Raw genomic sequence first — 24,892 nt, 5'->3', positions numbered from 1 at the left:
CATAATTTGCATTGTCCTGATGATTAGTGATATTGAGTGTATTTTCATATACCTGTTGTCCGTTTTGTATGTCTTCTCTCAAAAAATTTCTCTTCAGGTCCTTTGCTTGTTTTTGAATCAGGTTATTCATTTATTTATTTTTGCTATTGAGTTGTGTGAGTTTCTTATATATTTTAGATGTTAACTCCTTGTTAGATATACAGTTTGAAAATATTTTTTCCATTCTGTAGGTTGCCTTTTCATTTTGTTGATTTTTTCCTTTGCTGTGCAGAAGCTTTTTAGTTTGATGTAATCCCACTTATTTAATGTGTGTTTTTGTTGCCTTTGCATTTGGTGATGAATCCAAAAAAATTATTGCCAAGCTCAATGTCAAGAAATTTTCCCCTGCATTTTTCTATAGATTTTACTGTTTTAGGCCTTGTACTTGAGTCTTTCATCCATTTTGAGGTAATTTTTATGCAACGTGTAAGATAAGGGTTCAGGTTCATTCTTTTGCAGGTGAATATTCAGTTTTCCCAAGATCATTTATTGACAAGACTATCCTTTCCCCATTGTGCATTCCTGGTGCTTTTGTCAAATATTAGTTAACTGTATATACATGGGTTTATTTCTGGGCTCTTCATTCTCTTCTACTTGTCTATGTGTCTGTTTTTATGCCAGCACCATGCTGTTTTGTTTAGCTTTGTAATATACGTTGAAATAGGAAGTGTAATGCCTCAGACTTTGTCCTTCTTTCTCCAGTTTGCTTTGACTATTTGTGGTCAGTTGTGGTTCCAAACAAATTTTAGGATTGTATTTTCTATTTCTGTAAAAACTACCATTGGAATTTTGATAGAGACTGATTGAATCTATAGATAACTTTGTGTATGGACATTTTAACAATATTAATTTTTCCAGTCCATGGCCATGGCATATCTTTCCATTTATTTGTGTTTTCTTCAGTTTTTTATCAATGTCTTATAGTTTTCAACATACAGATATTGTACTTCCTTGAATAAGTTTATTCCTAAGTGTTTTATTATTTTCTATATTATTGTTAGAGATTGTTTTCTTAATTTGTTTTTCAGATAGTTCACTATAAGTAAAAAGAAATACAACTACCCTGAATGTTTGCACCATGAAATCAGAGCCAATATACTGTTTTATTCAGTGACTGATCAGCAGAGGTTAGAACAATGCCTGAACCTCACAGATGCTCAACGAATTTTAGTTGAACAAAAAACTGACTTCAGTCTCACTTTCATAAAGTTATTCCCTATTCAGAGTATGAATGATTTTCAACCTGGTGAAATCTTTTTCAGATGAGGGAACTTTTGCCCAATCAATTTACGTCATACTGAAACTGCATTTGCCAAAATTATACAATCAGAAAATCACGACCGTGAAAGAGATCTGAACTAACTGATTCCATTTTGCTTCTAACCTCCAAGTCATCCTTGTTTATTCTTGAGCATAGGCCAAACTAACTTTGAGAGGATCTTACATTATAGTTGAACTTTGAAACAAAGATTATAATAGTCCTTTCCCAAAACAAACCCCTTCTTTGCAGAATAACAGACTGCCTTTGCAGGACTAACAAATTAACCACAAGATTAGAAATTATGGTTTAAGAGTCATGCAGTTAGAGGACACGGGGTTATACACTTTCTCAATTGCTCCTAGGGGTAGCATCACTATTATAAAGCCTACGTTTGGTGCTTGAGATATTTTTCAGATCTTGCATTTGATGGATCAGCTGGTACCACCTAGATCAATAAACTGACTCATCTGGTCTTGTGGCCTCTCCACCTAGGAACTGACTCAGTGCAAGAGGACAGCTTCAACTCCTTATGGTTTTATCCCAGCCTGAACCAATCAGCACTTTTTACTGCCTGACCCTCTGCCCACCAAATCATCCTTAAAAACTCTATTTTCCATTTAAGGAGACTGATTTGAATAATATAAATACCCTGTCATCTGTTCAGCTGGCTCCATGTGAATTAAATTATTTATTGTACTTCCTCTGTCTTGATAAATTAGCTGTATCTGGGGAGTGGGCAAAATGGACCCATTGAGTGGTTACAATACTTCTATGATAAATAGAGGGTTGGAGTGTTTTGGTCTGGAGTTAGTTTGTTCATCTTGGTCTCCTATACTATTTTAATTTACAAGTCTATACTTGCGTAGCAATTATGATTCTCAAATTTCACTTAGTGGCAAGAGAAAGCACAGTAAACCTTAAAAATGGAAGTAAGAAATGGTGCTTTCCCCAGTATACAATGCTCTCTGACCACCAAACATAGTTAATGAATCCCATCAGGTCCATGGCTTTCACAAGTAAGTAATGTAAATGAACTTGATTAAGTACTTTAGTCCCCTCAGTGATTCTCCTGTTACTTAAAATTTTCTTTTATTAAAAGTGTGAATCCTGATGAGTTTATAGTCTCAAAATCTGCTGGATTCCCTCCATATCCTGAGGCTGTTTTCTTCTCCTTTCTCTGTGGAAGGCCTCTGCAGTTTGTTTCTCATTACTCAGCTTGCTGGCCGCCAGAAAGCTTCTTGAATGAGGAGATTGTTTTGCTTTTCATCCTCTGCTTGACCTGAGGACATGCAGTTTACACTCTGAGCTTTGCAACTGTTTTGCTCTGACCCTGCTTTTCTGTCAGATTTACCATTGTTCACTTAAGCATTCTTCTTCACAGGCAGTTTTACTCTCTGACCATCCTTTTAAATAATAGCAATTCATTGTATCTCCAGGGGGCTAGCTGACCTACTTTCTTCTTTGATTTGCTGCCTTACAGTTGGTCTGTTTTAGATGTCTTCCACATGTAAAATCATAGTCTCTCTTCTTTTTACATACGTTTTAACAAACTCCGTAGATAAGCTAATACCATTTCTTTAATTCTTCCTATTTACAAAATTTGTTGAAGAATACTTATGCAAAGGAGAAATGTATTGCTCAAATTTTATAAGGAGTAGCAATTTCATACAGATTACATGAAGGACAGAATATATTAACCAAAATTTTTGCTTGAAATGATAACTTTTTGTTATTTCCACTCTATTTTATTCAAATGTATTTAGGGGAAAAAAGCAATGACACCAACACCATATGACAGGTGTAAAAACCAAGGCCTGTTTTCTGAAGTCACAGAGCAAGAAGCAGTTACTTAATCTAGAACACAGGTGTCAGCCTTTTATTTCATATTCTCTGCATCAGAAAGCAACACAGAAGGCAAATAAACTGCTGCTTCCTGGGAGTCCCAGCAGAGTTCCCTTTCACGCTTTATCGGTTACTCAACCATCACCTGATGCAGTGCAGAAGAAATCACCACTAGGAGGTAAAATGTATTTCATGGTACTCAGTAGCTGGACTCTTGAGAAAGATTCTCTAATGGATATTTGGTGACATTGAAATGAACTGTTAGTATAATATTTTAGGCATATTCAGGATAAACTAGCCTAAAAGTAGAAAAAAGTATTTAATTTACTTAGTTTCTCAACACAAGTATGACTAACTTGAGATTTTTGGTCTAAGTAACAAAATCAGAATCTTCCCCCAACCTTTAGACATTATAAATGAATTAATTTAAGATCATAGCTTGGCAGGAAGTGGGGCTCACACCTGTAATACCAGTAATTCGGGACACCAAGGCAGATGGATTGCTTGAGCCCAGGAGTTGGAGACCAGCCTGGGAAACGTGGCAAAAACCCAACTCTACAAGAAAATTAATTACCCAGGCATGGTGGTGTGCACCTGTAGTCCCAGCTACTCAGGAGGCTGAGGTGGGAAGATCACGTGAGGCCAGGAGGTCAAGGCTGTAATACATACCACTGCATACCAGCCTGGGCAACATAGAAAGACCCTGCCTCAAAAATAAGAAAATTTTAAAAAAAGATAATTACTTCTAAAATTTCAAATGCTCCTTTTGACAGAGGAAAAAACGTTACTTTCATCATACATATATTATATCACATTTACAAAAAATATAATCACCTGTGTATTACAAAATTTTTAAAACATTGATAAAATTAATATAGTTTCATAAACCCATATTGAATTTCATTTAAACCCACAATTTGAGAGGAATTGTTATTCTGAACTTATGTCTATGACTTACCATACTGCATATGATTTGTAACCATTTCAATTTTTTTCCCAAACTAATTGTGCAGCTAGTCTATTTATCTTTATTGGGTATTTATTCTTTTATTTCTTCCTCAAATGATAGAAACTACTATGGGAAAAAAATAGAATTGATAAGATAACCAATCACATGATTAGGGAAAAAGAGATCATTGAGAATGCGCAGCACTGTTGTTTCTGGTTTAATCCTCTAACTAGAAATAGTCTACAACTTTACTAACACGAGGGAACAGGGCATCTCACAAAAGTTACTAGAAGGACCCTTTGACTAGGGCTTTATGCAAGTGGCCGTAAATTAGATCTTTGATGTTATCTCCAGGTGAGTTCATATATACAATAACAGACATATTTATTGACAATATTTTTTATGTGTCTTTCATAAAACTTCACATATACACCCAATTACTGGACTACTTTAGATTGTACCATAAATCATTATTTTTATGAATATTATAATTGATTATTGGTAGTTCAATTATATCATTTCTGTTGTGTTAATTTGCCAAATGAAAATATTCACAATTCCATAAATTTTACAATCCTGTTTTGTTATTCCTTCATTTATTAATACAGGAACCTCAAAAAAGGAGAGCGCTGAGAACCCCCCACCGCCTTGTTTTACTACGGAAGCCTCCATATACATCGGCAGACATTGAAGGAGCGCAGCAGTAACGGGGCTATGAGAAAGGGTTTTTCTCAGCACAGAAGCATGACGTTTTAGGGTGGAAAGAACTTTAAAATGCAGTCCCGAATTTAAAAGGCAGTCCAACTGGCTCCCAGCACACACAAAAATGCACACATACACACACCAACACCATATGACAGATGTGAAAACCAACACCTGCTTTCTGAAGTCACAGAGCAAGAAGCAGTTACTTAATCTAGAACACAGGTTGTCAGCCTTTTATTTCATATTCTCTGCATCAGAAAGCAACACAGAAGGCAAATAAACTGCTGCTTCCTGGAGGTCCCAGCAGAGTTCTCTTTCATGCTTTACCGGTTACTCAACCATTACCTGATGCAGTGCAAAAGAAATCACCACTAGGAGGTAAAATGTATTTTACGGTACTCAGAAGCTGGACTCTTGAGAAAGATTCTCTAATGGTTATTTGGTGACATTGAAATGCACTGTTAGTATAATAATTGGCCGGGCGCGGTGGCTCAAGCCTGTAATCCCAGCACTGTGGGAGGCCGAGGCGGGTGGATCACGAGGTCAAGAGATCGAGACCATCCTGGTCAACATGGTGAAACCCCGTCTCTACTAAAACTCCAAAAAAAAAAAAAAAAATCAGCTGGGCATGGTGGCGCATGCCTGTAATCCCAGCGACTCAGGAGGCTGGGGCAGGAGAATTGCCTGAACCCGGGAGGCGGAGGTTGCGGTGAGCCGAGATCGCGCCATTGCACTCCAGCCTGGGTAACAAGAGCGAAACTCCGTCTCAAAAAAAAAAAAAAAAAAAAAAAAAAAAAAAAAAAAAAAAAAAAAAAAAAAAAAAAAAAAAAGTAGTATAATAATTTAGGCATATTAAGGATAAACTGACCTAAAGGCAGAAACACCGTTGGTAGCATTGCTTCTATGTATTCTCAGATCCAAACTCCTTACAAGTCGATTTTTGGAACACAATTTTTTTCTACAATTGGAGGCTGGCTGCTCTGGAAATTTGCCAGTGGTATTACCAGAACATAGTTTGAAGTAGGCAAAAATAAGGGTTATGGTTTTCCAAGTTTCAGAGGATTTGTTTATTTCTCACCAGGTTAACATTATCCCCTAGATATTCCTAATTTGTTCTTTATGATGGGTATCTACTATTTAGTTCTTTTCAGCAGTGCTCTCTGCCTTCCCTTTTTTATAAGGAATGACTTTCCCCACTCTCCTTCCTTCAGAAACTACTCTCCTCATGACTCTAAACATGGGAAAACAATCAGCCCTGCCTGCTTCTTATGTGGCCTTGCCCTCTGACCATTGGGCCAATCGCAGTCCTTCTTCCACGATCTTGCTGTCTTGAACCAAGTCATCATTAAAGAGTTTTCGCATTATAGATGGTGTAAGATATTGTTTGATCTTGATGACTGTGTTTCCTACTTCTGGTGACAGCAGCTGGCGCGGAGGCTGAAGCAGACAGGCAAACAAAGGGAATGGGAAAGAGGTAGCCTTTATTTCCTGAGGTTCAGCTGCCTCCTTCCTTTCCTGGAAGCTGGTTTGCGCTTAATAATGTAAGTAACCAAGTAATCTTTCAATAAATTTCCCTTTTGCCTAAGCCAATTGTACTGGATTTTTGACATGTCAAAGTCAAAGTGTTCTAACCTTTGCATTCTCCCTGTCTTATATGTTCCCTGGAATCTCCTTTTGAGATGGAAGACAGGAAAGGGAAATGAAAGGCAACTGAAGTACTTTTCTCTTCTGTGCCCTTACCTCTGAATGACACATGATGAACTGAGAAAACGAGGTGGGAAGTGTTTCATTATATCTCAGCAGTATCTTTCTAGTTATGCCTAAACATTAGACCTGTACCAGAACTAAGCTAGAAAGTTTGGGACTTTTTTTTAAGTCACTAATTGTCTTCCTATGGACAAGGCACCTTTTGAGGGCTATATATCATAGGCTTGCAGGCCCGAGGTCAAAATCGTCAAAGCTGATTTCGTACTTTCCTTGGTTCCTGAGGCGATAATATTAATGCTACGAAGCCCTGAGCATTTATGGTCAGCTTTCATTGTGCCACTGCTACTCCTTCAGTAAAATATGGATAAAACTGTATCAGATACTGACATGCATGATAGCATAAGACTTTAAAAGCAATCTCCTAAAGGCTCTAGGGAAATAAAGCAAAGAAAAATTATTTACATCCCCAAATAAATTAGTCCTTGAGCTTCTCCTTATCTAATAACCATTTCAATTTGGATTTGAAAATACAAGTAACCAGGGTCCATGATCCTATAATTCTTCATGCCATACATATTTTTATTGTTATTGTTCATCTGTATTCTCCCACTTGCCTAAATTATCCTTGCACTATGATCACTGCCAATTCTAGGAAAGAATGAGGTTTGGTTTAAGCATGACTTACCTCAGCCTCCTCACGGGCCTCCCTGTCTTGTGGGGGCAGGGAGAATGACTTTGGAAATTTCATCCTCTTTCTTTCCTTTGCACCTTCATTCTATATTATCAATATTTACGATTAGCATTAGCCAACTCAAAGTCAATTTCCCTCTGCTTCCCCTATTAGTTTCCTGATCCTAAAGCGCTTTTCAATTTTTCAAGGCAAAAATCAAACTGGGAAGCGCTACTGCTACTAACCCCATTCCAAAACTGGAGAAATTGTGGCTGCTGAAGATTAAATACATTGCCCATGATCGCTTGGCAAGTCAGCATCACAGCGAGCACTAGAATTTAAAGTTCCTGAATTTGAATCTAGTTTTCCTTCACCCCTGGCATATAATTTCTCATTCTGCCAGGATCTTAGTTCTTCTAGTAACAAGTTATTACTAATTTGGTGATCTTCCCCATCAACTTGCAATATAAAATGGTAAGCATTTAAACAATATTTTTCTGAAGAATGCAGATTACTTTCTCATACCTGAGAAGAAAGGTTCACGTAATGGCAATTTTAGTCCAGGCATCAAGAAAGCCCATGACAGTTAGAGATAATACAGGGCATAGGACTTTGTACTGTCCCTTAGATCATAATATTTAGATAGCTTCCTGTTTTCTATTTATAGGACTTACTTGGGAATAAGGCAGACATTTTTTCAAGGACAGTACTGATTTGAAGTATTCTGAAGTACTTTTCCCATACATTATGGAAATGTCCCAGGAATTCCAACATTTGAACTATTCCTTGCACTAATATTATTACAAAATTACAAATGTTCTTAGTTCTGATTTTTATTTTCTAGAAAATACAATCACCCAAAGAATGTAGGGAGACAGATTACATATGTTGAAAAGGTAGATTATTAGAATCACATTTTTCATTGTTTTAAACAAAATTATTTTAGAAAGCTTGTGGTGATCTCTTAATCATTTTAGATATTTGTTCTTAATACTCTTTACATAAATAACTATAAATTAGTGTGTGTTGAGACAGAATAGCTGTTCCTTTTTGTTACATATGAAATATCATCATAAGAAACCCCACATCGGTCATATTTGAAGAAAATCCAAAATTAATGAGTATTTTTTCTATTTCCATTACTCAAGAAATCTCCAAATTAAAAAGTTTCTATTCCAAAAAACTTGTGGTATTTAGAACTCAATCTATATTTCTACAAGCACAGAAGTAACAATGTGAGGAATTTTTTTTTCTAGGCTGCTGGTATACAAATCTTCCAGAAGGAAAGACCTACATTTGCTGTTTTGATAAATTTGTTCATGGTGGAAGTCAGGGTTTGGAGGTGTCTGTTATCAACTGGCATCTAGGATATGGAGAAAACAGTAGGATTATTACACGTGTGAAAGAAAAGAAATACTTTTTCTTTTGGAAGAAAAGAAGGGAAGGACTCAGTAGAAGCTGAGCAGTGTCTAGGGGAAGAAAAGAAGAAGAAAAAACACCTGTTTGATCATGTGAGAAGCAAAAGAGACCTGAAAGAAGAGAGATGTCTCATGATGATTTTAGAAGATTTTGCCTTGGAGTATTTGATATGAAACCCTCTCTTCAGTTTATTCTGTGAAATGATCAGTCTATTCTAAATTACCCACATGCACCTGTGTGCAATGATTTATTCAGAGAGCAAGAAGAGAAAAAACAGAGAAATGTAATCTAGGTTTTATGAGAGTCATTCTGGGAAGACTGCAATGGCTACTTAATACAAAAAGTTACAGAAATGCACAACCAATAGATCCATTTCAAGTCAAATTAAGATGAACCTTGTTTCTGTAACAAAATACATTCCAAGTTAAATGGAGGGTGCCAGAAACAATTTCTTTAAATCTCACCAGTTTCATGGAAAGACTAAAGGGGTGAACCAATGACTGTTAGTCCCCATCCCAGTAGTAAACTAAGTTTTTATTCCCATGTCAATTCACTTAGAACTTGTATATATGGTTGTTAGTGGTGGGGATAGCAGTGGCAAGCTTCTCACTCATTTGTTCTATACAGGAGTGATTCCCAATTGTTACGTTTTTCTATAACTTACTTGAAGACACATCAGAATAGAGAATGTGGTATGTGTGAGTGTATGTGTTCAGGAGTGAGTGTGTATTTTAACCTAGCACATTTGGGGTGGTCGGTACATATTTCAAATACATTAATAAGAACTACCACTTGAGAACTAGTTAGTGAACATTTAAAAGACTAAAGAAAAACCTCCTCCAGAAGAGCACTATTTGTAACTCCAATCAAGACCAGATAGTTTATTAATTAGCATATAGTGTACTAGAAATCATTTTTCTTTGGAGAAATGAGTGGTATCAGAGATATGTATATTAGCTGACATAGTGAATGGGTACCATTGCACTTGCATAAATGGGTTTAAAAGTCTAATAATAGTGTGTGTTCTTCAGAGTGAGACCTAGTTTTAAGATTCCAGTATATTCTGTGTGCAGTCCTTATCATCTGATTCTGATTAAATGTTAAAGTTAATTCTGCCACCAAGAAATTGTCGGCTTTTTCTTGAATAAGCTTGTCATGGAAGTTAGACAAACCTGAAAGGACAGAAGGCTGAGTTGCATTGACATTTCAGAACAACTTACATGATTTGAAAGAAGGAGCTGCTTGATAACAAATGTGTGTGGGTGGCAAAATTGGGACACAGGGTTTGTGGAAATAGAACTATGGCTTTCGCTGTCACTGCTGGGAGATAACAAAGGAACCAGCCATGTTAATCATCTGGAGAAAGGGAATCCCAGTAAAGTGAACCAAAAATATAAAGGCTGAAGGCTGTTTGGCCTATTTAAGAATGAGAAAAAGGACCATTAAAGACAGAAAATAGGAGTGCATTTAAAACCAACTGTAGATTTGTGAAGGGAGGTCACAGGAGTCAGAGCCACCAGATCATGTAGGGCCTGATTAGCTAAGCTAAGAAGTTTGATCTAGTTCTAAGGGCATTAGAAAGCCCTGTCAGGACTCAGAACACAGTGCCCCAAAACATGGCATCTTAGCAATTAAGAAATCCACAGAAGCAAGGTTAATCTGATGTTCCCCTGAAACATGGTCATAAAGAAATTCTCTGACTTTCCTTGCCTGAAAGTAGGGTCATATGATCCTCAATCCAGAGAAGTTGCACCCTATACCTAGAAGCAAAAAGAATCTGAACAAACAAGCCTTGCTAAATTCCCCCCAGTTTTTACCATTAAATTATACCCCTTTTTGTCCAATTATGTTTCCCCACAACTACCTAATTCTTTCATTAGACAGCATAAAAATATACAATTTTCTCCAGAATTTGGGGTTTTCATTTCTGAAGTCTTGTAAAACTTTGATTAAATAAATTTATTATGCTTTTGTCTTGTTAATCTGCCTGTCCTTAAGGAGTGTCAGCTACTACCTTTTTTTAATAGATTTTGTGTGTGTGTGTCTGTAATACAGTCCTGCTCTGTTGCCCAGGCTGGAGTGCAGAGTCACAATCTTGGCTCACTGCAACCTCCGCCTCCTAGGTTCAAGCAATTCTCCTGCCTCAGCTTCCTGAGCAGCTGAGATTAAAGGCACAGGCCAGCACTCCCAGCTAAGTTTTGTATTTTTAGTAGAGACGGGTTTCAATATGTTGGCCAGGCTTGTCTGAACTCCTGACTTCAAGTGATCCTTTGCCTCAGCCTCCCAAGGCCTCCCATGTCTGGGATTACAGGCATGAGCCACTGATTCTGGCCAGCTACTACCCTTTTGATGAATGAGGAAAATATATTATTTTTTTTCTCCTCTACAGCCCCATTGAAACATAACTTACTTATAAATTGAAAACTACCAAAATTATGGATTATAGACACTACCACGTGAAGAGGCCTAGAAAGTGACAGACATGGATAAAGCAGCCCTACCATAAAAGACAATAGCGTAAGCTTAATAATAAATTACAACTGACAGTAAACTTAGGGTTTAGGGATACAATAATGAATGGTGGGAACTTTGCAAATGATGACCATGTGCTTTATCTTGCATGTGTGTGTTCTGGGCATGGTGGTGATGGGAGAGCCTTGACTCTAATCCAGGTAATTGTCATCATGCAGAGATGAGAGTCAAGTATGGCTACATCTTCTTACTTTCTGAGATAAGCCAAACATCTAAAATGTCATGTTAAATCTTATGTTCAATGATAGCAGCTAATTATAAAAAGATTATATACTCTTCCGGGGACATTGTGTGCAGGCACTCAGAATGGTCCAGCGTTTGACATAATGACGTAGGCTTTCCTACAATACCGCCTCTAACAAAACTAGGCTGTCCCGGACCCCTGGTAATAGAATTGTTTACCTTTATACCAAGAAGGTTGGGAAAGAACCAACATCAGCATGTGGCGTGTGCCCAGGCAGGCTTTGAGGGGTTCGTGCTGTAAGACCTAAAGTTCTTATGAGATTGTCCAAAACAAAGAAACATGTCAGCAGGGCCTATGGTGGTTCCATGTGTGCTAAATGTGTTCGTGACAGGATCAAGCGTGCTTTCCTTGAGGAGCAGAAAATCGTTGTGAAAGTGTTGAAGGCGCAAGCACAGAGTCAGAAAGCTGAATAAAAAATGAAACTTTGAGTAATAAAAATGAAAAGGCTTGCTGTAAAAAAAAAAAAAGTAAGTCGTGTGGAAAATGCTATGAACATTTTACTAGAGGCTTTTAGTAAAATAAAACACTTTAAAACATTTTTAAATATACTTCTTTCTAGGGATTATGCCAAGTGTACACTTGAAAGCCTGTTTCTCTTTGATGAGAGCTAGAGGTAACTCATAATCTAATTGTCATGGTTCATGGAATTCATTCCCAACCTATTCATTAATACGCTAAAAATATTCATCGAACAACTACTGTGAGCTATGCACCATGATTGTGATATAAACTAAAAAAAAGGCTCCCACTAATATTCTCTATAATTGAAGCTTTCTCCTTAAGCATCTGATGCAGCAGTGAATTCCTTCTACATATCACTCTTTATTCATAACTCAGTTGAGACGAAAGCAGCAGGATATATTTATCCAGAAAATCTGTAAATTATTTAAAGCTACAGTGGCTTTCTTTCAAACATCACTACAACTTATCTAGGGCAGCAGCCTAAAACAATGTCAAAGTTTACCTGTTCCCAGTATTTTTCATTTGCATAGACAGTGAATAATTCATACTTCAAAACTCAATTAAACTTTAACCTTATAAATTTTTTACTTGTTCATATTGGAAAAATTATACATAATTGTCCTTTGATTAGAAAGTAATATGTTTTCTTTATAAGATATATCATACTTTGATAACTTCCTTGAACTTTATAATATCAAACTTTTTATGAATGGAAGATTTATATACCATTATTGCCTTAGAGAGCAAAGCAAATGCTAACACATTATTAGATATAAATACATCTAAAATTTAGATTTTTTTATTATAATTTTATAATACAATTTTCGTACATAAATTTAAATTATACTAAACTTTTAAGAACAAGTTATTTACATAGATTTATCTAGTTGATTTTCCAGAATTTGAACCTTTTTTTTTTCATTTAAGTTATTAAATCAGTTTCTCTACTATAAATGGTATAAAATCTCATTCTAACTTAAAAGTTTTAAAACATTGACATATCAGGTTATTAGTTTACTAACACGGAAATACATTTTAATATTAATCTATCTTCATTACATGTATTTAAAAGTTTTAAGCTAAACAACAAAATCATAAGTAGAGTACATTTCAGTATTACAATTTAACTATTTTTAAGAAGCATGTAATGAAAATACATGAATAGTAGAGTTTTCACTAGGAAGAGCTTTTGGATTAGTGAGACCAATAAAACGTTTGTTTTATCATTTGATTCACATTTTCCTGAGCTAATTTTTTTAAACTATCAGAAAAGAGATTTGGTGTATTTGGTTTGGAATAGCAAACAGTGAAGTCCCACAGTCATCAACATGTGGTTGTGGAAGTGAAAAAATGGGCCATGGCTATAAATCTGAAGTCTTAGGATGGCAAGAAAGGCTTTGTGTTGGGGCTTGTGTTTAAAGAAGAACTCTGTGAAATAAATTACATAGAAGAGAAATTATACTGATGAGTCCATTTTTTCCTAGATAGCCTAAATTTACTCATCCAGACTTCTGAAAAAGTAGGACCGTCTGGTTTCTGGCCTCACGGCAATTCTATATTCTAAAAGGTTTAGACTCCTCATTTGTCAACACACATGGGGAAGCTATGGTAATGGAGTCTGAATTAAGGATTTGTCTGTGATTTGATTGTCCTTGCCTAGAAAACAGCAGCAACAACGCTCTTAAAGAGATCATCTAAGAACTTAATCCTCTCAAAATACCCCATTGCCTCTTCTCCCACTAAATCAACTAGGATAGAAATAGAAGCCTGGTGCCAAAAGGATCTAACATAAATATAATCAGACTGATTATCTGAAAAACATGTCAGTTGTCATGAACTTCAACTTTTTAATTGTGCTGTTAACGTACTTCTGAAATACAAGCTCTGCCCATATACTTTACGTATGCACCTTCAATAAGGAATTAGTTTGGAACAATTAAGTAATAGTAAAGGAAGATAACATTTTTGTAAGTTTTATAACAAAAGCTCCAAGCTCTTAAACCATTCTCCATTTGAAGCTCAACTATATAGGGGAGACACTAATCTATAAACAAACTTTCTGCCCAAAATTTTACACACACACAAATTTTTTTTTTTTTTTTTTTTTTTTTTTTTTTTTTTTTNTTTGAGACCAGGTCTTGCTCTGTTGCCCAGACTGGAGTGCAGCAGCATGATCTCAGCTCACTGCAACCTCTGCCTCCTGGGTTCAAGTGATTCTCCTGCCTCAGCTTCCAGGGCAGCTAAGACTACAGGCATGTACCACCACAACGCAACTAATTTTATTTTTGTATTTTTAGTAGAGATGGGGTTTCACCATACTGGCCAGGCTGGTCTCGAGCTCCTGACCTTGTGATCCACCTGCCTCAGCCTCCCAAAGTACTGGGATTACAGGCGTGAGCCACTGTGCCCAGCCACCATGTCACTTCTTAAATGGGGCCCATGAGCTTCCATGAATGACCTTTGATCTATACATAGACGCTCCTTGGTTTACAATGGGGATACATTATAATAAACCCATAGTAAGTTGAAAATGTCAAAGTCAACAATGCATTTAATATACCTAGCCCACTGAAGATCATAGCTTAGCCTAGCCTACCTGAATCCATTTATCCCTAGTGTTCCATTATTGGAACGCTAAGTGTGTGGTAGTTATTTACATATTGTACCGCTCAAGGTCATCACCAAGGTCTGATTTTTTACACATCTGCAATTCAAAAAAGTGCAACCTCCAGCATAAACACTTACATTAGCCTATAGTTCAGTAAAATCATATCACAACGCAGTTCACTCTAGGTGGTCAGTTGTCTGACCTCCTGACCACATCGCTAACCCAGAGCTGCAACTCACTGCCCAGCATCACAAGAGACTAATCGTACTTCCTGTCACCAGCCCAGGAAGAGATCAAAATTCAAAATTTAAAGTACTATTTCTACTAGATTCATACGGCTTTCCAAGCCATGTGTGGTGGCTGATGGCTATAATCCCAGCACTTTGAGAGGCTTAGGTAGATGGAATGTAAGGCCAAGAGATCGAGACTATCCTGGCCACATGGTGAAACCCCATCTCTACTAAAAATACAAAAAATTAGCTGGATGTGGTGGCGCGCACCTGTAATCCCAGCTACTTGGGAGGCTGAGGTAGGAGAATTGCTTGAACCCAGGAGGTGAAGGTTGCAGTGAGCTGAGATCATGCCACTGCACTCCAGCGTGGGGACAGAGCAACACTCTGTCTCAAACAAACAACACAAAAAAACCCATATAGCTTTCCCAACATGATAAAGTTGAAAAATTGTCACATTGGGGACCAGTCTGTACTGAATGTTTAATTTTCACTATATTTGAAATCTCTCTGATATGATATAGCTCTGTGTTCCCACCCAAATCTCATCTTGTAACTCCTGTAATTCCCATGTGTTGTGGGAGGGATCCAGTGGGGAATGATTGAATCACAGGGGCAGGTCTTTCCCACGCTATTCTTGTGGTACCAAATGGGTCTCACAAGATCTGATGGTTTTAAGAATAGGAGTTTCTCTGCATAAGCTCTCTTTTTGCCTGATGCCATTTATGTAAGGTGTGACTCGCTCCCTTTTGCCTTCCACCATCATTGTGAGTCCTCTCACAATGTGGAAGAGTTTGGAGCTGGGTAACAGGCAGGGGTTGGAACAGTTTTAAGGACTCAGATGACAGGAGAATGTGGAAAGTGTGGAACTTCCTAGAGACTTGTTGAATGGCTTTGACCAAAATCTTGCTAGTGATATGGACAATAATGTCAAGGCTGAGATGGTCTCAGATGGAGATGAAGAACTTGTTGGGAACTGGAGCAAAGGTGACTCTTGTTATGTTTTAGCAAAGAGGTTGGTGGTATTTTGCTTCTGTCCTAGAGATCTGTGGAATTTTGACCTTGAGAGACAATTTAGGGTATCTGGAAGAAGAAATTTCTAAGCAGCAAAGCATTCAAGAGGTGATTCTGCTGCTGTTAAAGGCATTCAGTTTTATAAGGGAAGCAGAACATAAACGTTTGGAAAATTTGCAGCCTGATAATGAGATAGAAAATAAAATCCCATTTTCTGAGGAGAAATTTAAACTGGTTGCATAAGTAATGGGGAACTGAATGTTAATCCTCAACACAATGGGGAAAATGTCTCCAGGGCATGTCAGAGGTCTTCCTGGCAGCCTCTCCCATCACAGACCTGGAAGTCTACAAGAAAAGAGTGGCTTCATGCTGTGTGCAGCCTAGGGACTTAGTGCCCTGGGTCTCAGCTACTGCTGAAAGAGGCCCATGTAGAGCTCAGGCTGTGGCTTCAGAGGGTGAAAGTCCCAAGCCTCGGCAGCTTCTATGTGGTGTTGAACCTGATTGTGTACAGAAGACAAGAATTGTAACTTCGCCTAGATTTCAGAGGATATATGGAAACACCTGGATATCCAGGCACAAGTTTGCTGCAGGGGTGGGGTCCTCAATGAGAACCTCTGCTAGGGCAGTGCAGAGGGGAAATGTGGGGTTGAAGCTCCCACACGGAGTCCCTACTGGGGTACCACACAGCGGAGCTGTGAGAAGAGGGCCACTGTCTTTCAGACCCCAGAATGGTAGAACCACTGACAGCTTGCAACTTGCACCTGGAAAAGCTGCAGACACCAAATGCCAGCATGTGAAAGCAGTCAGGAGGGAGGCTGTACCCTGCAAAGCCACAGGGATAGTGCTGCCCAAGTCTATGGAAAGCCACCTCTTGCATCAGTGTGACATGGATGTGAGACATGGAGTCAAAAAAGATCATTTTGGAGCTTTAAGATTTGACTACCTTGCTGTATTTTGGACTTGCACTGGGCCTGTAGCACCTTTGTTTTGGCCAATTTCTCTCATTTGGAATGGCTGTATTTACCTAATGCCTGTACCCCCCTTGTATCTAGGAAGTATCTAACTTACTTTTGATTTTACAGGCTCATAGGTGAAAAAGGCTTGCCTTGTCTCAGATGAGACTTTGGACAGTGGACTTCAGAGTTAATGATGAAATGAGTTGATATTTTGGGAGATTGTTGGGAAGGAATGATTTGTTTTGAAATGTGAAGATATGAGATTTGGGAGAAGCCAGGGACTAAATGATATGGTTTGGCTCTGTGTCCCGCCCAAATCTCATCTTGTAGCTCCCATAATTCCCATGTGTTGTGGGAGGGACCTGGTGGGAGATTATTTAATCATAGGGTTGGGCCTTTCTCATGCTGTTCTCGTGAGGGTGAATGGGTCTCACAAAATATTATGGTTTTAAAAATGGGAGTTTCTCTGCACAAGCTCTTGTTCTGTCTGCTGCCATCTGTGTAAGATGCGACTTGCTCTTCCTTGTCTTCCATCATGATTTTGAGGCCTCCTTAGCCATGTGGAATTGTAAGTTTAATAAACCTCCTTCTTTTGTAAATTGCCTGGTCTCAGGTATGTCTTTATCAGCAGCATGAAAATGGACTAATACACTCTCTCTAACCCTCCTTCCATGCAGCTTAATTATTCCTTCTTTATAGGTAAAAAATGCAGACTTTCAGACTCATCCCTACATTTTTTTTTAATTCTACAATTCAACAATAAATAAATCAATGTATTTGTTGGGCATCACTATGTTCTAGGTGCTTAACATATATGAAAGGACAAAAGACAAAGATCTGTGAACTTTACAAAGCCCTGGGAAGACAGGTAAGGGGTAAGTGGAAATGGTGGGAATAAGAATATCCTAAAGGAGGTTGAGGGTGGAAAGTTAAGGGAGAGAAAGTATTATTGCAACAAATAGGTGAGGTATAAAGCACTATTAAAGACAATCAGTGCTATAGAGAAAAGAAAAACAAGCAGAGCATGAGGGCATTCGAAGTGCTGATGGGATAGGGGCAGGGTGGGAGTGGGTTTCCATACATATACCAACTCCGATCTCCTCAGGGCTTTGTAGAACTTCTTTGTATCCTCACTACTCCATTCTTCCCTTCAGTTTACAAAACATACTCAAGTATCTTCTATCCTAGAACAAGCAAGCAAATAAAAACATCCTTTAACCCTGCATATTCGCCTTGCTATGTACTTTTTTTAAAGAAAAACAGATGTCTTTGCAGCTGGCTCCACTTTCTTACCTCCTATTCATTCATCCACCTATCCAGTGTGATTTCCACCCTAATCTCTTTACTGAAACTGTCTATAGATAACCTTGTATTCACTTAATCCAATTAGGGTTTCTTACATTTTAATATTTCATCATACTCCAGTCCTTGCCACTGTTAAAAACATTTTTTCCTGAATATTTGTCTTTCCTCAGCTTTAGAGATATAATTTTTCTGAGTGCGGGGAAGTTCTCCCTACTACTTTTAATTAATTCTCCTTCTCAGTCTCCTTTGTGCTCTGTTTTTCTGCTTTTCCTACTTAGATTTAAGTGAAAGTATTTGCCCAAGGTTATTTATTACTTCTTTAAGGTTGGAGAAAAGTCCTTCCCCAATACAGGCACTATAAACTCAACATGTCCAAAAATATTCATATATTTTCTTTTAATCATGGTCTTGGTTAACAGTTTTGATTATTTGTTTCTGAGAAATGAAGCTAAGACTTGTGGACAATTCCACCTGCCCTAGGAAGTAGGTTGTCTATTTTTATTCTCAAACTTCAAAGTTTTTATGTTTTTAAGTAATGATTTATATTCCCATTCAATTGTGAAGACTATACATGTATTAATGGAGAGTTTGGGTTTTAATACTTTTGTTTGAAACTTTAAATGTTCTTGGAAAACTCACTAGTTATCATCTGAAAATACTTGATGTTCAAAACCTGGAATATTGCCTGACTTTATTCTCAGGGAAATTGCTGGAATGTCATTGCTGGAAGACTGCATCTAGAATGTTTTATTTATTTATCCTAGAGTAACTTTTCAAGTAAGATGTCACTTAAATATTAAGCACAGCATTTAAAAAAATGAACTCATCTAGTCATCAAATGTTTCAAATGCTCTGTTAGAAAGTTGTAGCAGAAGGAAATTCTTGTCTGGTTTTTACCTGTTATAAATAGAAAATGTCACCTAATTTACTACTTGTTTAAGATTGGGAAAACATTTTTTACCAATTACCTCCCCACAACGTTATTTTAAGAAAGCAAATTGAACTACATAGCTTCATCTCTTTCTGTCTCTCTCTCAGTTTTTCTCTCTGTCTTGCTCTCTGTCTCTCTCTCTCTCTCTGACACATACACACAAAATTTTTAGTTCAAGAGAATTGTTTAACAATAGTTTGACATAACATCATGTGATAAAATGAAGTTTGGCTTTGGTTCCAAACTGCTGCCCAACCAGAATTAGCATTCATTTGTACACAAAGTATTTTTGTATGATAGATTTGTTAATTCTACATAGATAGGAATGTACAAATTAAATGTACAGCATGTATACTAAAGGAAAATAAATATTTCTTGTGAGACTAAATATTTATATTTGAAATGATTTGCTTTTGTTTAGGCTTTCAGATGAAAACCAAATTCAAATATATTACTTATGAATATGTGAGTATAAAAAGATAATATAAGTATTTAAAAATGGAATATATTTAAATTGCTTTAAAATATCTGTGCTATTAGAAGATAGTGATGAGTACAGAATAAAACTTAGGAGGCTTATTTACCTGGAGAACAAAATTATAAAACCTAATTTTTAGAAATTGATATGTACTGTTATTTATCTTATTAGTAACAAAGCATATGACTGAGACAAAATACAATTAGATTAATTAACAGTGTAGCAATGACTACTGTGAATAAAGGAAATTACCCTCTAGTTATCTACCATGTTATTCTTTGAATATTGTTGTATTAAGTTATACTCATTTTGTGCTATGTAATGAAAATAAGACATTAGCTATAGAAATATCTGTACCTGCTTGCATTTATTAAAAAATAAGCTAAATATGAGACAAAATACACAATCCATAAACAATTATGATTATTGAAGATATACATGAAACATTTAACTCAAAGTTAGAAAAATCTAAAGATTTCCTAGAAAAGGGCTAGCTTTTCCAACTTTAAAATATGCACATCTAAGCATCCTCATGCTTGGAACAATTCGAGATACCAAATGGATTGTGGTAGCTGGGCCAGTTAAAACCACAAGTAAGAATTAATCTCTTCCTCTTATTACCATTTCTAAGCTACTGCTGAGTAGGGGTGGTCTTTAAGGATTTGGCATGCTAGCTACCTACAACTTCAAACGAGAATTTACTACTGATAGTGCTTTCAGTGGCAGTATTTAGTTATTCTTGGGTTCAGATAATCCAAACAGCTGGGATCTATTTCAGAATTGTCTGGCTCCAGCTGGACATGCCTTTGAAAAAATTCTTGAACAGAGTTGGATTTCCACTGTAATCACACGATTTAGTTTACAAAACCAAGAAATAATTGGTCGTCCTACACAGGGCCGGTTTGACCTGGCTGTCTAGATAAAAGAAGGTCCAAATTCCTATTTATTCTTTCTTTCTAGCATTTGAGATTGTCTGATTCTGTTTAAAAAGCCTAGAATTCTAGTTCCTATCAGGATTTTGTTAAGCTAGAGCAAATGAATTTGAATAAGGAATGTTGTGTGCACCAGGGAATGATTATGATTCATTTAGGCTAAGCATGTTTATAGTGTGATTGCTACTAGTAATCCTATTAGCAAATTTGTTTGTATTAGTCTTAATTACATTAAACCAAACATGTAAGTCTAAGGGAAGAACACATTACTACAAAGTAGAGAAAAAGAAATAGTCAATGTAGTGGGAATATCGTTACAACTTTCTGGGACAAAAGGAATCAAGTGGTAAGAAAACTGCCAACTGCCCAGTTAGCTTTGCCTCATTGCCAATCTCTGTCTAGTCATGGAAGTCACCAACATGTATTCCTTGGTTACAGCCTCATTCTACGTCCCCATCACCTTGACTGCTACACACAAAGTCTGATAGCCAAGCAGAATAATAAACTCCACATATGGGGTTGCTTAGATGAGCATCAGCAACCCTCCTCCTAAATTTATCCAACCGTTGTTACTAGTTTAGTGATGATTCAGGCTCTTTAAATTTAATCATTGGCTAGAAGATTTTCACAGCAAGAGGTTCAAAGACATGTTAGAAGTATTTGTTTGTAATAGCCTAAAGCATTGAGCTCAAAATCTACTGATAGTAAAGTCCTTGAGTAGAAATGGAGAATTGTTAGAAGATTTGCTTGCATCTTCCCTGGTTATCCCAGCAAACCACAGAGGGAAAAATTCAAAACAATTACCTTAGAGATCTACCTGCAAAGCTTTAAATATTATGCAGTGTCTGTCTGCAGATCGGAAATGCATGTAGGCTTTAAATTTTTCCAAATAAAAAGTCAGAAGGAAAATTTCACAAAACTAAAAAAACAAAAAACAAAAAAAAAATACCAAGAGCTATCAAAAAGAATCTTATTACTTAAAAGAGATCACTCTTCTTCTGGAAGATGGTGATAGCATTTGGATCAGGTCATTTTCACTGCATCATCTGCAGCACTAGACTGCCATCGCTCCACTTCCTGAGCCTATGGTTATGCCCTATGAGAGCTCATTAAATATTATGTATTACCTTTGTGTAGCTTATAAAGCTTTGTAAGGATTTCCAATTTTGACCAACAAAGAAAAATACATGATATTATAAACTATGGACTATGACCAAAAGTTGTGTCACGATTGATCAACCCACTTCTAATTCTTCTTCATTTATTCAGTACAAAGTGCTAAATAGTGTGCTGGGCTCTGGGGATCCAGCAATGACCAAAATAGACATGGTCACTTTTTTAAGGAGCTTATAGTCACAGTCACTCAATAGAGATTTCCTGAGTATCTACTATGTGCCAGGCATTCTTTGGTATACTGGAATATGCACATGAAAAAGAAAAAAAATCTTGACTTAATGGAGTTTATTTTTAGTGGGCAAGTCCAGATAATAAGCATCAAAAATGATTAATAAGTAAATGATAAAATTTGTTAGAAAGATAAAAATACCATAGGAAAATACAGAGCAGAGTAAGGGAATTCAGGAGTTGTACAAAGGCCTTAAATGCAAGTGGGTGACTGGCATTTTTAAGGAACAACAAAGAATCCAGGTGCTTCAGGCAGAGTGAGCTAGTGGGAAAGTAGCCTGCGAAAAGGTCAGACAGGTCATAGGCTACAGATCCTGGGTCTTGCAGGCATTACGAGGAGTATAAAAATCACTCTGATGTATTAAGAATAAACTGCAAAGTACAAAGGTGCACACTACAGGCCCATTTAGAGATTACTGCAGTAGTCCAGGTGAAAACTGTCAACAGCTCCAACAACAGTAATAGCAACTGGCTTCATGAGAAGTAACTGGATACTTTTTCAGGGTAGAGCCAATAGGATTTCCTGGTAGATTGGATGTGAAATGTGAGAGTTAAAGAGAAATAAAAAAAGTCCAAGGTGTTTGGCTTGCAGAACTGGAAGGAAGAAGAGGTCATTAGCTGAGAGAAAGAAGTGTTGTTGTATTTTTTGGTATTATTCCCTCCTGTAGTGAAGAGATTGGTAGAGGACAGAAGAAAATCTGGGTTTCTGCCAGGGACATGTTAAGTTTGAGATGTCTGTCAGATCATTCACATAGCAGGTCTTACACAGGTAGTTACTGTGTTAATTAATGAATTTATATGTTTCATATCATGGATTATATATATGTACTCACTGATGTAGTGTACATAAATACAGCCTTATTTTTTAATCCTTCAGTTCCCATCTTGGTATAAAACAGTCTCCCATGCTGGTAACTATTGTGCATATTCGCTGTATTTTCTTCCATTTTTTCTGCAAAATTGAGATCACACAGCAGATAATGCAAATATATAGGTAAGTATTAATCCAGATTTTTTCACTTAATGTTTTACGGTATGCAATTTCCTCACATCATACGTTAACAGATTCATAGATGCAGAATCCTATAACAAGAGGTCATACATTTTTCTGTTTCTTGAAAAAGTGGTACCAATTTCCATTTTGGTAACAATGTATGAGAGTATCTTTTCCCACACTCTCACAAATTTTGAGTATGATCCTTTTAAAGAAAAATTCTAAATTGATAGATTGCTTTGCTTTGTATCTTTTTAATTATAAATGAGATTTAGCTTTTTTTTATTTTGAGACACAATTATTTTCTATAAAGTGCCTGTTTCAACTTTTATTCATCTTTCCTTTAAAGTCTTAGTATTTTTTCCTTAATTTATAACAGCTATAGATATAATGATGATAACATTTTTTCTACTTCTTTGCTAGTCTGTCATTTATCTTTCAATAATGTTTTAGCTATGGGTATATTTTTCTCTTGGAATCTATAATCCTCTTTCTCATGTTCTTTTTCGTTATAAACTCTTAACATTGCACTTATATTTAAAATACATTTTATAAATGTATTTATATTTCCACAACTAATATCTTATTAGTAACCATATTTCATCTGTGTTATTTGGTGGTACGATTTAAAATTTTTTACTTTATGATCCATCTAGAGATTTATTTATGGATTTATCAATACACTTTCATTTGACCCGAAAGCTAAGATATACTAGAGGGTGAGGTAGAACAAACATGTGTGTTACATGATCAGCTCTCCTATCTGTTCCCCCTGCCCACCCTGTTTTAAAACAGTTTCCCCCTGTGGCATGTTGCAGTGTCGTTTATTCATTGAAAATAAACTACAAATACCTGAACTTCAACAAATATAACTAGGGTCAATTCTGTCGTATAGTCAGAGCAGACAGTTGCCTTAGGCAGCAAAAACATTACATGCAGCAAATTCTTTAGGGATTGTTTTTAGTGTGAAACACTAGAGGCAACAAAAGACAAGACATGTCCCGTTTTGTCTAAAGTAAATTGAACCAGAATTTAATTATCTTCTAGAAGTACCATCTTTGGCACCCATATTCATGTTTATACTCCAATGAGGGCTGAAGGATAAAGCTACTTACACTACTGATAAACAGTTTAGAAAAAAATTGGTAACCTACACATTTTCTACAATAAAAGGATGAATATTCATAACCATTTACTTTTTGGGGGAGTAGTGTGTGTGTTTATGTGTATGCAGATGGATGTACAGAGGGAAAAATTGCAAAGTAAAATAGATAATAAAAAATTAAGTTTTACCTTCAGGAAGTCCTAGTCAGAGCAATTAGATAAGAGAAAGAAGTAAATGGCATCCAAACTGGAAAAGAACTCAAACAATCTCTGTTTGCTAATGATATAATCATATACCTAGAAAATCCTAAAGATCCAGCCAAAAGACTCCTAGATTTGATATATGAATTCAGCAAAATCTCAAGTTACAACACCAATGTACACAAATCAGTAGCACTGTACAGTACAATGTACACAAATCAGTAGCACACCAACAAGGACCAAGCTGAGAATTAAATCAAGAATTTAATCTCTCTTACAATAGCTGCAAAAAAATAAATGATATAATCATATACCTAGAAATATACTTAACCAAGGAGGTAAAATATCTCTACAAGGAGAACTATAAAATACTGTTGAAAGAAATGATAGGTGACACAAACAATTAGAAATACATCTCATGATCATAAATTGGAAGAATAAATATTGTAAAATGACTATACTGCCCAAAGCAATCTACAGACTCAATGCAAATCCTATCAAAATATCAACATCATTTTTTTCACAGAATTAAGAAAAGAATCCTTAAATTAATATAGAACAAAAATGAATAGTCAAAGTAACTATGTGTAAAATTAACACATCTGAAGGCATCACGTTACCCAACTTCAAATTATACTACAAGGCTATAGTAGCCAAAACAGCATGGTATTGGCATAAAAGTAGATACACAGACCAATAAAACAGAATACAGAACCCAGAAATAAAGCCAAATACTTAACAACCAACTGATCTTCAACAAAGCATACAAAAATACAAAATGGGGAAAGGACACCCTATTTAATAAATGGTGCAGAGAAAACTGGATAGCCACATTTTAAAGAATGAAACAGGATCCCTCTCTCTTACCACATGCAAAAGTCAACTTAAGTTGGAGTAAAGACTTA

General features: G+C 36.5%; 1 protein-coding gene and 1 pseudogene across 2 annotated transcripts in view; one reads left to right on the top strand and one right to left on the bottom strand.

Annotated features, from left to right (window-relative positions):
• The window catches only part of PPP1R1C (protein phosphatase 1 regulatory inhibitor subunit 1C), a 142,140-nt gene that overhangs the window by 15,051 nt on the left and 102,197 nt on the right, over positions 1–24,892 (bottom strand). The window lies entirely within an intron of this gene.
• On the top strand, positions 11,431–11,813 carry LOC108307362 (annotated as a pseudogene).

Source organism: Cebus imitator, unplaced genomic scaffold, assembly GCF_001604975.1.
Source record: "Cebus imitator isolate Cc_AM_T3 unplaced genomic scaffold, Cebus_imitator-1.0 Scaffold78, whole genome shotgun sequence".
In the NCBI taxonomy this organism is placed as follows: Eukaryota; Metazoa; Chordata; class Mammalia; order Primates; family Cebidae; genus Cebus; species Cebus imitator.
The sequence above is the reverse complement of the archived record's forward strand: the minus strand, read 5'-3'. Positions and strand labels throughout refer to the sequence as shown.